At 41.1% G+C, this 13,115-nt stretch overlaps 3 long non-coding RNA genes across 3 annotated transcripts; all 3 read right to left on the bottom strand.

Annotated features, from left to right (window-relative positions):
• Positions 1-4,653: 4,653 nt before the first annotated feature.
• LOC143128115 (uncharacterized) lies at positions 4,654-5,289 on the bottom strand. The gene is made up of 3 exons (XR_012987817.1): positions 5,033-5,289; positions 4,812-4,862; positions 4,654-4,728 (listed from the first exon to the last, which is right to left on the bottom strand). It is a non-coding gene; the product is annotated as an uncharacterized LOC143128115 (long non-coding RNA).
• A 1,853-nt stretch (positions 5,290-7,142) lies between these two features.
• LOC143128116 (uncharacterized) lies at positions 7,143-7,788 on the bottom strand. Its single transcript, XR_012987818.1, has 3 exons — positions 7,522-7,788; positions 7,301-7,351; positions 7,143-7,217 (listed from the first exon to the last, which is right to left on the bottom strand). It is a non-coding gene; the product is annotated as an uncharacterized LOC143128116 (long non-coding RNA).
• A 2,842-nt stretch (positions 7,789-10,630) lies between these two features.
• LOC143128117 (uncharacterized) lies at positions 10,631-12,072 on the bottom strand. The gene is made up of 3 exons (XR_012987819.1): positions 11,982-12,072; positions 11,615-11,715; positions 10,631-10,803 (listed from the first exon to the last, which is right to left on the bottom strand). It is a non-coding gene; the product is annotated as an uncharacterized LOC143128117 (long non-coding RNA).
• Positions 12,073-13,115: the final 1,043 nt, after the last annotated feature.

Raw genomic sequence — 13,115 nt, forward strand, 5'->3', positions numbered from 1 at the left:
TGAATCAACAGGATGCCGATGTTGCCAGAAGCTCATACATTGAGAAGTGGTTTGAGTCCAACTGGCTTTTCCACCTGCAGCCTCTTTGTTTAACATCAGGCAAGATCCTGTTTGAGGACATGGCAAAGATCATCGAAAACCTGAATCTTGCCAGGCTGAACCTCAACATGGACAACCTTTATGATGAATGTATTGCTGCCAACATAATCCTCACACGTCTTGCTGCTCAGGAGGATTGGGAACCAAAGGGAACAGCTCAAAGGTGGATGGCAGTTTTACAGCCAGCATCCCTGCCTAACATGCAGGCTGTGGTCTCATTCATACTAAGCGTACCTTCATCTACTGGCTATGTAGAGAGTGTTCTCGCTGATGAAAAATAAGTGGTCGGATGTTAGGAACAAGTGCTCTGTTGAGCTTATTAAGAGCGAACTTGCAATCACCCTCAATTTCGACATGGCCTGTGCTCAGTTTCACAGTGCCGTAATTCCTGACAAGCAACTATTGGCCGCTGCCAGGGAGCAAAAGAAATATAAATGGAAGAAATAAATAAATGCCGCTGTATTTTGATTAGAAGCTAAAGCAGATTTTTCATACTGGTTCAATATCGCAAGATTAGATGCTAAAGCAGATTTTTCATACTGGTTCAATATCGCAAGATTAGATGCTAAAGCAGATTTTTCATACTGGTTCAGATTTTTTATACTGGTTCAATATCGCAATTTTGGAAGATTATTATTAACATAATTTCTGTGCATTTTTCTATGGACTCTTCTGCTTGGTTGTTCGATCCAAGCCGAATAATAAATTGCTGTCCATCTTCACTACTGCCTCTGCTTCTTTGGCCACACCCACATTGGTTAATGGTAACTTCTGCTCGGTTCCATGATAACACGAGAATGATTTCGCTGTATTGTACAGTATAATATTTTCACTAATTGTTGTCATTCTCTCACTTCTTGTTCTTCCAAAGAAATAAATGAAATACATTGCAGACTACTATTGCAGACTACTTATTGTTCTTCCATATTAATATGAAATAAATGTTGAAATAAATTCTGTACTTCAGTAGGCTATTGACATGAAATAAATGAATACAAAAAAAAAACTGGTAGGCCTAGGCATTGGCCATCTCCAAAATGCACCAGAATGCAGGAAATCACATCCACAATCCAAAATTTTCTGGGGGGGGGGGACCCCCAGACCCCCCGTCTGACGACCACCCGCTCCCCGCCCGGTTTCGCACGGGATGTTCCTTATTTTATTTTCTCATAGTTGCCAACCCTAGCTATCCGAGAAGTTTACTGCTGAACCTGGTGGGTGGAGACACTGGGCCCTATCATGACATTCTAAAGTGCATCGTCACTCGTCAAAAGTCTATTCAAATTTAGTAGGATGTCCAGTTCACATTGGGAGGGGTTTCGTTCTCAAAAGTGGAGCGCATGGCGTAACAAGGTGTTCCTAGGTCTTTTAATCAGTCATATGGGTGTGTTTGGGGCGTAACATAATTTTAAACCAATGAGAATGACATCTGTCATTCCCTTTAACGGCGCAACGCGCGATATGTCAAATAAATGCATCGGTATTTTGGCATTCAACGGCGCATTTGAAGGAGGCTGCTTGCGAGACCGTATGGAATAGTCATTCTTAAACCATGCTTTACTAAAACCTAGCATAGCCTTCACGCATTTGCACTCGTCTATTATTTGAACTCATTGGCAAAGTGAAACTAACTTCACCAAGGAGTCAGTCAACGACAAGACAGTTATATGCAGTTACTTTCACTATTGACTGACAATGGGTTACCATAGAAAACATAGGCTGGAAAAAGCAACACTTACCCTAATGTTGCTCAAATGACTAAATAAAACAACATTTATCCTGCAGAGGAGTTGCTTATATCGTGACAGTGCGTCTTCAGCTGTGCTCCATTGTCTCTCGCCTCTCCCCTAATCACTTTTAACCGTCATTACCAATTTGCAAATGATGGTGAATAACTACTCATCATGAGATGTACAGTATTTCGTAATATCTTTATTCTAATTATGTTTACCATTGTAATCGTGCAATTTGTAATGCTTTGCATGGACGTGCGCTGGTGTGCGTTCATGAATGATAGAAGGATGGTGCGTGCACAGGTCTGCCAATATGACTGTTGACATGCGCTCTTAAAATAGCATATGAACAACTCGCCATTGACTTCTGACCAGGTTTAGGTGGTGTATGATAGCGATTTTTAGACAATGCGCCAGGTCCCTCCCTAGGTTGTTAATTGCCACACCCCTGGGCGCAATGCTTAAAAAATAAAGGTGCAAAATAATGAATTCAACTTCGCGCCGGTGAATAACGAACTTTACGCCATGCGCTGGTGACCGAAAATACAGCCCACTGTACGTATGCTCTGAGGGGGTGGGAATATTCAAATATTTCGGCTTGTGACGTAAAAACCAGTGGCGATTTTGAACAGCTCACCCAGAGGCTGAAGGTGGGATCAATTCTGAAACCTGTATCTCACTCAAAACAGCATGGATGGTTTTTCTTACAAGTTTGTATGCATGTGGAAGCACCAGAGACACACAATAACACCCAAAATCCCAGAAAAAGTGATTTTTGCATAATATGGGCACTTTAAGCCTTAATTGGTGCTTCCTAAAGGGGGTATTGTCAAACTTGCTACTACTAATACTAAAAATAGAGCATGAAGAAAGTCAAGGACATGCAAGCCAGCTTCCGCTCATCCCAGTATTAAAGTAAATCTGGTCTTAAATGAAAATGTATTGGCTGTGTTATTTCTTTTTTTGTGGGATGTCCAATTTATATGTAGAAATGCACATTTGCAAAGGTGAGTTAGTATGTTGTCGTAAAAGTGGCTCTCCTTTTGATTTTGCACTGCCAATGTGGCTCTTGTGAAAAAAATAGTGAGGATCACTAAACTAAACATGCTGAAAACATGTTCATTTTCATGGCTAGTTTGTTCAGCAATAAGGTTTTGATGGTCATTTATTGTGATTTCGCACCCGTAATACATTGCTGTGACGACATGCTAACTCTATATAGCCTACTGTTTGATCTATTCTGGGTTTTGGGATCATTTTTGCCCTCAAAGAACAATATAGCACCTTAATAATTATGACCGCCGCTTCATATAGGTTTAGTCAGAATATTTTTTTTATTTTTTTTTCGCATGCCCAAATTTCCGTCAATGAGTCCCGGGACACTGAAAGACCGGGGTACACGAAACTTGGTGGGCATGTAACCCCACATGGATAGCATGGAACCATCGTTTTTCGTTTTGATCTGTAGCCCCCCCGCTGGACTGGACCCCCCGAAAGGAGGGTAGGGCAGACACAGTTTTCTGTGAATATCTTGAGAACTGTAGGGCTTAGGATGACCATTTTTTTCCATATGTTTGCCTCCAGGGGTCATGTTAACCCATTTCATGTGCACACATGTGCACAAACAGATACACACACATACATTCACAGTAATCATACGTATGACACATACTCACACAGTAGACATATTTACGCTTGCATGCACAGGCACATATGCAGGCACACACACAAGCAGGCACACACACAAGCACGCACACACACACACAAACACCCACACACACACACACATAACATAAACATAACACAAACAATCAAGAATTTCTCAGAATTATGAACAGGCAAGATGGAGGTGGGGTTGTATAAAATTAATTTTACATGTGAAATCTATGAACTAATCATGTTTTGGTACTTGTTGTCTAGCAGATACCAGTGAGAATTGAGTGTGGATAATGCAATTTAGTGAGACAGTTAGAATCATATAGGCCTTTCAGCGTGATTTCTTTTTGTGGAAAAAATGTGGTGGACTGGGCAGCGGTCATATTTTGTACCGCTATGCGGTACATCTAGTATTAATTTAATAATTGACCATTTTTATCAGAGCTTCCCCTATTGCAAAGAGCAGCAACCGCCACTGGTTCACATAACACAGTTGCAAAGGTATTCATATAAAAAGCATATTACTTATGAGTTCCATTGTATTGAGTGATGAGAACTGTCATTGTGAACAGCTACCGACGTAATTCTATGGTTGAATTCAGAGAAGATAGTTTACTTCATTGAACTCACTGTTCCTTGGGAAGACAGATTGGAAGTGGCCAATGAGCTGAAGAGAGCTAAATACACTGAAATAGCAGAGGAGGCAGCCAAGCGAGGTTGGAGTGCACGATAAAGGCCTATTGAAATCGGTGCACGTGGGTTTGTGGCCAGATCTGCTATTGGCTTGCTGTCTGAATTGGGCATTTGTGGTCGAAGTCTAAGGCAGGTGGTTAGTAACATGTACTGCAATATATCTTCAGTGCTTGATAAGAAGTAAATAGAAGAAATACATTTCCACATCATTCCATGTTTAATATAAACTCATGACAAAACAATCTTCATTAAACATACCTTTTTGGTTTGCATATTGCCCCACTAAGAACAGGGTCATCTTCCATAGACGTCCAACAACATCCCAAACTGTCTCTGATGTCACTGTACATTAAAATAATTTTGCAATTTCAATCACCTATTTTGCAATTTCAATCACAAATTTTGCCATTTCAAACACATGTCGCAAATAATCTGAATATGTACAGTATACATATAGAACGAAAGAAGATCACTTCTCTCCACATGAACCTGCATGGACTGTAATTTCATCATCAGGGAATTCTTGGTTGCAAATTGGACAGGCAACCTGAAATTTGAAAGAAAGCTGCTTCACATTATAAAATAACCAAAACAAACATGATTACTGGCATAAAGACTTAATGATTTTACCTTGTTTTTGCTTTCCACAAAACAAACCTCATCCGAGGACTCATCTGGAGACTACAGATTTGCAGAACAGTCACTTTAGCTAAACATTATATTTTCCTTGTCATTTGTAAAAAGTAAAACAACACAAAACACCTGACTTGCAGCACTTTATACATCCCCACTACTCCATGGACCTGTCTTACATCTCTCCACACATAATATTCCTCCAACACCCATCTTACCTCCTCATCAGTGTCCTTACAGGACTGTTTTCCCATGCATGTCTTCAGATGTACAGTACTGCAAGCATCTGCAGAGGCATTACTTCATTGCACTGGTAGCACTTCTTCTTTGGCATTTTTGCAAATTGCAGGGAGTCCGGAGGCAGAGGAGATGTGTCTAATGTTTCCTGCAGTGGCACTATGTAACAAATTGCTTTACCATTTGCCGACACGGCTCGCAAACCTTTTACAGAATAACCTTCTGCTTCTGGTGGAATAACGGTGAGCTTCCGTCTACCACTGCCACCTTTGCGGAGAAACAAAAGAAAATTGTTGAGGAAAAGTAACATTTAGCCATCTTTAATGCTAACAGACGATAATAAGTGCAAGTGTTTATGTACACTAAATGGAATGCAGTATCTATATAAACGTATGGGATAGCATCAATATAAATCTCAACACAATATCAACAGGCAGGTGGTTAGTAACATGTCTTTAGCAGCAGAACGGGCAAGCGAATGGTTGTGGGTAAGGAGAAGTTACCCTTCCTGGGGCGCAAGTTAAGGTAAGATAACTGGCTCATTTGTTTTGTGTTTGTGATGGACTGTGCCTAGGTTGATGGTACTTGGCTAAGGTTTTTTATGGTCTATGGTTCAGTTCACATCAACGGGACGGACCAACCTAGCCAACCTTGACCGTGCCTGGGCTGGTTAAGAGTATTTTGGGTATTGGATATTTTAATGTGGTAATATGGTGGCAGCATGGAGGGGAGTGTCTCCAGGCGGCTGGTTTCACTGTTAAGCCTTCATGAGGTGTCGTGGGCCTAACTTAACGAAACATCGGTGAATGAGGGTGCCCACTTGATAACCCCAATGACATGCCGCATACTATATACTGCTGTTGGATGGGCCATTTGTATTGTGTTTGTGACCATTTGTTGGCGGATTTGTGGGTAGTGTGCTTTTTAAAGTTAAACTTGAGCAGGGGCTTCTGAATGGGTTTTTACCTTGGATTTTGGCACAAGGGATTTTAACATCTAATCCTGTGTATTAATGTAATGTAAAGGGCTTTGAAAGTGAGCAGGACTTGACTAACTGGTGGGTGGATGGGGTGGGGGGCAATGTTACGGAGGTGGAAAAATGCATAGAAAACAATAGGTTGTAAAACAGAAATCTAATTCAGAGCTAACAAAATCACACAACGCTCACATTGTTGACAGGACAGGACTCTATATCCGCAACGTCCTCTTCAGGAAGAGTGTTTAAATCCACCTCGCCACTGCAAAGAAAGCTGTAACACCACTCTTTCAGAAAAGCAGGGGGTGGGCCACCTTGAGCAAGGCCCACTGCCATGACTTCCCCAACAGTTCTGTGAGCACGGTAGAAAAAGTAAACACACACACACACTTATTGTTCGACTAGTCAGGGATTTAACCGACCACCGACAATATGCAAAAAATGATGTATGTCACCAACCTGAAGTTTTCATTGTCAAGGTCTGTCAGGGAGTACTTTGGGTTTTTACCCTGGCTCCCGCAGCCTTCGAAGAACCTAGTTTCGATGGCTGAAATCATGTCTATAAAACAAAACACACACACACACACACACAATGTGGAAGAATACATTTAGCTTTCATCAAGAACAACGTGTAAAAAAAAATCTCACCTGTCAGAAACTCTTTTTCGGAGTGCCCCCGTGTCAATTCCTGCCTCTCCAATTTCATCTGTTTTTTTTTTGTTCTGTCCAGCAGTTCCTCTCTGTCCACATACATTTTAAAATGTGTTGTGGTGTCCACTTTTGCTTCAAGGTACTGTAATATATCTTCAGTGCTTGAGAAGAAGTAAATAAAAGAAATATATTTCCACATCATTCCATGTTTAATATAAACTCATGACAAAACAATCTTCATTAAACATACCTTTTTGGTTTGCATATTGCCCCACTAAGAACAGGGTCATCTTCCATAGACGTCCAACAACATCCCAAACTGTCTCTGATGTCACTGTACATTAAAATAATTTTGCAATTTCAATCACCTATTTTGCAATTTCAATCACAAATTTTGCCATTTCAAACACATGTCGCAAATAATCTGAATATGTACAGTATACATATAGAATGAAAGAAGATCACTTCTCTCCACATGAACCTGCATGGACTGTAATTTCATCATCAGGGAATTCTTGGTTGCAAATTGGACAGGCAACCTGAAATTTGAAAGAAAGCTGCTTCACATTATAAAATAACCAAAACAAACATGATTACTGGCATAAAGACTTAATGATTTTACCTTGTTTTTGCTTTCCACAAAACAAACCTCATCCGAGGACTCATCTGGAGACTACAGATTTGCAGAACAGTCACTTTAGCTAAACATTATATTTTCCTTGTCATTTGTAAAAAGTAAAACAACACAAAACACCTGACTTGCAGCACTTTATACATCCCCACTACTCCATGGACCTGTCTTACATCTCTCCACACATAATATTCCTCCAACACCCATCTTACCTCCTCATCAGTGTCCTTACAGGACTGTTTTCCCATGCATGTCTTCAGATGTACAGTACTGCAAGCATCTGCAGAGGCATTACTTCATTGCACTGGTAGCACTTCTTCTTTGGCATTTTTGCAAATTGCAGGGAGTCCGGAGGCAGAGGAGATGTGTCTAATGTTTCCTGCAGTGGCACTATGTAACAAATTGCTTTACCATTTGCCGACACGGCTCGCAAACCTTTTACAGAATAACCTTCTGCTTCTGGTGGAATAACGGTGAGCTTCCGTCTACCACTGCCACCTTTGCGGAGAAACAAAAGAAAATTGTTGAGGAAAAGTAACATTTAGCCATCTTTAATGCTAACAGACGATAATTCACAAGTGCAAGTGTTTATGTACACTAAATGGAATGCACTATCTATATAAACGTATGGGATAGCATCAATATAAATCTCAACACAATATCAACCCTACAAACCTGTGACCTTATGTACGAGCCATCCACCTGAAAGATTCTCCATTTTCGGAAAGGTGTCGGTCAAGAGCCGTGAAATCTTGGTTAACAAAGAAAGAGAGAGAGTGAGAGACAGACTCTTACAGGGCCATTCTACTTGAAATGATAATGTACAACTGGACTGGACTGAGTGTCAACTGTACCTCTGAATGGTTACCATCCTCGGGAAGAGAAACAGTTTTTCTTTCCCATGCCTGCCTGGAGGAGTTCAAGCTCTTCGGTTGGCAATGGAGTGTAGGATGTATTTTTGGGAAGCAGATAAAAATGAAGGCCTGCCCTCTTACTGGTTATCTTATCAAGACGATTAGTTGTAACAAATCCACAAACTAAAGATTTGTCACTTTTAAAATGAAATAGAAGCTGAAACAATGAGCAATGAATTGTTATTGACTTTGTTTTCCAATGTTGCTTTGTATTTAAATATGTTATGCTGCCCCTTTATGAAACACACAAGTTGTAGGCTGGGAGACGGTCTGATAGACGGACCAATGAAGAGAGACTGACAAGTTTTTGAATGAAAGAGCGCTGCAGGTGAAGGAGGAGGCGGGGAGTAAATGGAGACAGGTTACCTGGAAAGACGCTGTTATTTTTTCCAATCGTATTTTTTTGGGATTACTATTTTTTGTTGGACAACGTGGACTGTTTTTTGGAGCGCTATCAAAACTGTGATCGTCTTTTTCACTTTATGGATTAAATGCGTCGGACTGGGCATTTTCCTGAATATCGTAAACTTCTCGAACAAGGCTGCGGTGAGGCAAAGACTTTCTTTTTTCTTTATTTCTGAAGCAGGCGGGTGCCGCACATGGACTGAGATTGTAAGAGACTGATTATTATTTGTCCTCGTTGAACTGTTGTGAAATTGTGTAAATTGTTTGTTGTGATTGTTTGTCGGGGTGCAGGGACCAAGCCGGCTGTGGGAGGGGAGGGTGGTTTAAAAGCTGTTTTTGACTGAAAGGGGGAGATTATTTGTTAAATGTTTATGGTGTTAATACACGGTGAACGAAAATATTGATCAAGAAGTGCTGGGTGTTTGTGCGCCGCCGTGCGCAACATATGTTGATAAAGGAACCGCGAATCCAATTGAGCGTTATGTAATAAAACCTTATCATAAAGGACGAGGGAAACATTACATAGTGACAGCAAAACACCTCTTCTTACCACGACTGAGGTGTGGTTTAAAAATAACCAGGAAAGGATATAGATTACAAAACAAAGTAACTTTCTGAGTCTAACATCAATCAGGTATTAAAATGTATGTATTTTCCTAATGGAATTACAAACTACAGTTCTATCTGAAGGTTAATCATAATACATATTTAAATTCTTAATTCAACAGGTAAGCCATGCCAAATTGCATGTACAATGTTGAGTGCATTTACTTTTTTAATTTGCAAATGAAAATATGTGCCTGAATAACAAACCTTGCCATTTCTTGCTGCACAGTTACGTTTCTAGGGACAGGTGGAGGTGGATCAGAAGGGGCAGGGGCAGTTATGAAATGTTTGGAGCTCTGCTCTAGAATCTTTGGGGTGAAGTCACTGGACTTCTTTTGTAGTCCGTTCATGACGTCACTAGCTTTGCGCCGCCATCTTTACGACCGATTTGCGCCGCTCAGTGGTCACAACAGCTGACCATCTGACAGCTAACAGCTGATAACCCACCACAAACTGTTCCTATAAAGTCGAAATCGCCTCGTTTCCCTTCACTTCATGTTCTTTCAATGAGTATAAACCATGGAGTGTATAAAATAGGTATAAACACATCTGACATTAAAGAACATTATCCAGATTAATGACAGCTAGCTGTGAGCTAAATGACACTAAAATAACTTGCTAGCTGATAGCCACTTAGCTAACAACTCGCTAGCCTACTACATATAGTCAGAGTAAACTACCACCAAAATCATACATTTGAATTGTTTTTACATAAGCTTAATACTTACATTTCCCATGATTAAATATAAATCCTTGGTGGCCAGGTGCCGCACTTTCACGTTGTTGACCCATCCAGCCACAGCATATGATATGCATCAGTAGGGGGAGAGCCGGGACAACACTTTTTAATTAAATGTAATTTAGCCTACAAACCGATCGTACCACACTAAAAGCTAATATTTGGTCACTATAACCTACATCTGTCCTCTGTCAAATACAAATGCATTTCCAGCTTTGAACAAAACCGTTCAGGAATTATTACAGCAAAAGTGGGACGTGCGTTAGTGAAACAGTCTCCTTTTTTTCAATACCTCCCAAGCCATGTGACCTAGTGACTTCAAACCAATGCAGAATAGTTACCCCAGATAGCAAACATACACTGGGACGGAACTGGGCAACACCTACCACAACGTCCGGCACGGATCTGCATAATGGACCTGATCCGGCGTCCAAACGCACATCGGTCCAAAACTGGTCTGGATACGTTTGACGGATCTGGTTCCAAGGGCTAAGACTGGCCCAGTTCCGTATGATAGTCTGTATTACTGACGTGTTCCAGATCTGCTTATCATATGCAATACGGGTCCGCTTATTGTGTGTGGTACGGACCCGTTTATCAGACATCGGCTGGCTTTATTTCACATGTGAAATGTGATTGGTAATTAGGCCTAATTATCCTGAAAAATCTGTTTGCTACACATTTGCTAACAGGTTCGTTATAGGTTCACCCAGGCTAAAGTTCGTAACGTTTTCCCAACAGCTCAACTGATAAACATAAGCTAGGCTACACAAGAGGAGGGTAAACAAAACTTTACACATAAGTGTCTAATTATTTTTTTATTCAACAACCTGGCTTAGAGCTTAGATCGGGCCCAAAAAATCAAGCCCGACCCTACCCGAGCCCGTGCACATTGTGCCCGAGCCCGACCCGGCCCGACACGTTAACTGTAATTATGAGCCCGAGCCCGATTTAAACCCGACATTTTTTAAATACGTTGGCCATTATAACTGACGTTCTCAACTACAATTCCGAGCTGTTTGAGCTACAGAAATCCGTTTAGAGGACATTGAGAGGACAAAAGAGGACATTGAAGGCTGGCTATCATTATTTCTGCCATGGCAAGCCTGCTTCATGTTCATCTTAAAGTATTTTTGCTGTCATAGGTGAACATCGTGCGCACTAAATGCACGCAACAAAGCATACCTGACAAATGCATACCTCCGACTTTTCTCCAAACTTCCTCGAAGTTATTTCTCCTGTTTTCATTTTTTTTCTTTACATCTTCAAGCTTTACGTTGCACTTAAGCTACACAATACAGCACAGCAGGCCCGGTGTGATGTGTGCAAGTGGAGAAGCTGCGCATGACACGTGTGGCGCAGATGACATTACAATTGACATTAACTCTGAGCCTAACTAGTATAACTTTGTATACACTTGTTACTTAGGCCTACTTTGATAAATATAAAATATTTCTGAGTCTGACTATGGCATAGCTTTAGCTCCCCACCCAAGTAGGCTAATGATTAGAAGAAAAAAAAAACAAGCTTGATCAAGGACCCGGCCCGGCCCGAGGATAGTGGCTGGAAATATCGGCCCGACCCGGCCCGCGGGTCGGGTCGGGTCAAGTTCGGGCTCGGGCAGAGAATCTAAACTCTAACCTGGCTGTAGAAGTGCAATCCCAGACAAAGTTTAAGTCGTGTTAATTCCACTGTTCCCATCGATATTCAGGCTGTCTTCCTCAGTCATCTCCATGGTCAATCTGAAACAACACAAAATAAACATTAGCCATTTATTCCTTTTTGAAAATAGGTAGTCACAATTACACTCGTTTTTTATCATCAGTGATCCTTTTAGCGTTATCAATGTTTTTTCCAAAATAGTTATTGTGATGGCTGTTTTGCTTAAGCTAAGGTAGTAGGCTAGCCCATATTGCTGGAAAATAATAGTATAACCTTAAAGTTATCAATCGCTCGGTTGCTTGTTGTTGTCTCTGAATAAAACAGAGATAAAAAGCAGATAACCTACCTTGAAAAGTTGGGCTGTCCTAGTCCAACCCCAGGCTGGCAAATCATGTCAAAAGATTGATAGTGAGCAAACCAAAGATCCTTGATTAACGTTACTGCTTGGACTTCTGCATGCGTGGAAAGAATATGGGGTTGTCTCATAGCACTGTTAGATCTGACACAAACAACAATTGACTACTTTTACCACTGCTAGGTAATAATAAAAATAATGAAACGAACATATGATCAATATTGAGCCAACTATATCTTCTTTTCCAGCCTTACTGTAGAAATGAAGTGGCCATGGGAACATAGTGCACCCCCATGGTTTCTAAATTTGTGCCATTCCAAAATACCTTTTTTTTTCTTTAGCAGCCAGTTGACAATGAAGTAGGGAAAGGACAGTCAATTTAGCAGAATCAGCACCTTAATTAATATCATTACCACCTGGGTCTGCTGTGAAAAAATGGTCCTTCGGCTCATATCCGTATCACAGGTTTGGGCCAAATCAGTGTTTTGTATTTTAAAAGCATTTCCTGACTTCCAGTTGAGTTGCAGAAATCGGACCTGGGACAAATCTGTAAACCGGTGATAAAACAGCATTACTAGCAGAGCTGAAACCTCTATCAGGAGCAGATCTGGCCCACAGCCAGATACCGTATGTCCGCTACAGGCGGATCTAAAGGCTTTTATGCGGATCCGGCCCAAAGGAAATTGCTATCTGGGACCCTATAGAGCAGCGGTTCCCAAACTTTTTTCCCCGCGGACCACCTTCTACATCCTGACTCGGCTCGCGTACCCCCACCATCCAACACATAAAAAAGTAACTCATTCTATTGACGCATTCCAGGCATCGTTGTTTAATTAGCCGCCCTACATGATAACATAATCAAAATGTGCAACTGGTCTATGAGCTCTCACGTTAAAAAAAAAACAGTGTGGAGAACCACATTAGAATGATTAGGTAGCATCTCACTGCAGACCACGCACTGTGGCTTTGGGCAGTCTGTCTCCCAATCCACGTGAAGCCTAGGGCTATATGCCTCATCATACTTTCGTTTTCTTCAAAGTCAAAAAAGTCAAAGTCAGCTTTATTGTCAATTTCTTCACATGTTCCAGACATACAAAGAGATCGAAATTACGTTTCTCACTATCC

The sequence above is a fragment of the Alosa pseudoharengus genome, unplaced genomic scaffold, assembly GCF_046254945.1.
Source record: "Alosa pseudoharengus isolate Yale_2024_CS ecotype anadromous, Long Island Sound unplaced genomic scaffold, YU_APseudo_1.1 YU_APseudo_1.1_scf_17, whole genome shotgun sequence".
Classification (NCBI taxonomy): domain Eukaryota; kingdom Metazoa; phylum Chordata; class Actinopteri; order Clupeiformes; family Clupeidae; genus Alosa; species Alosa pseudoharengus.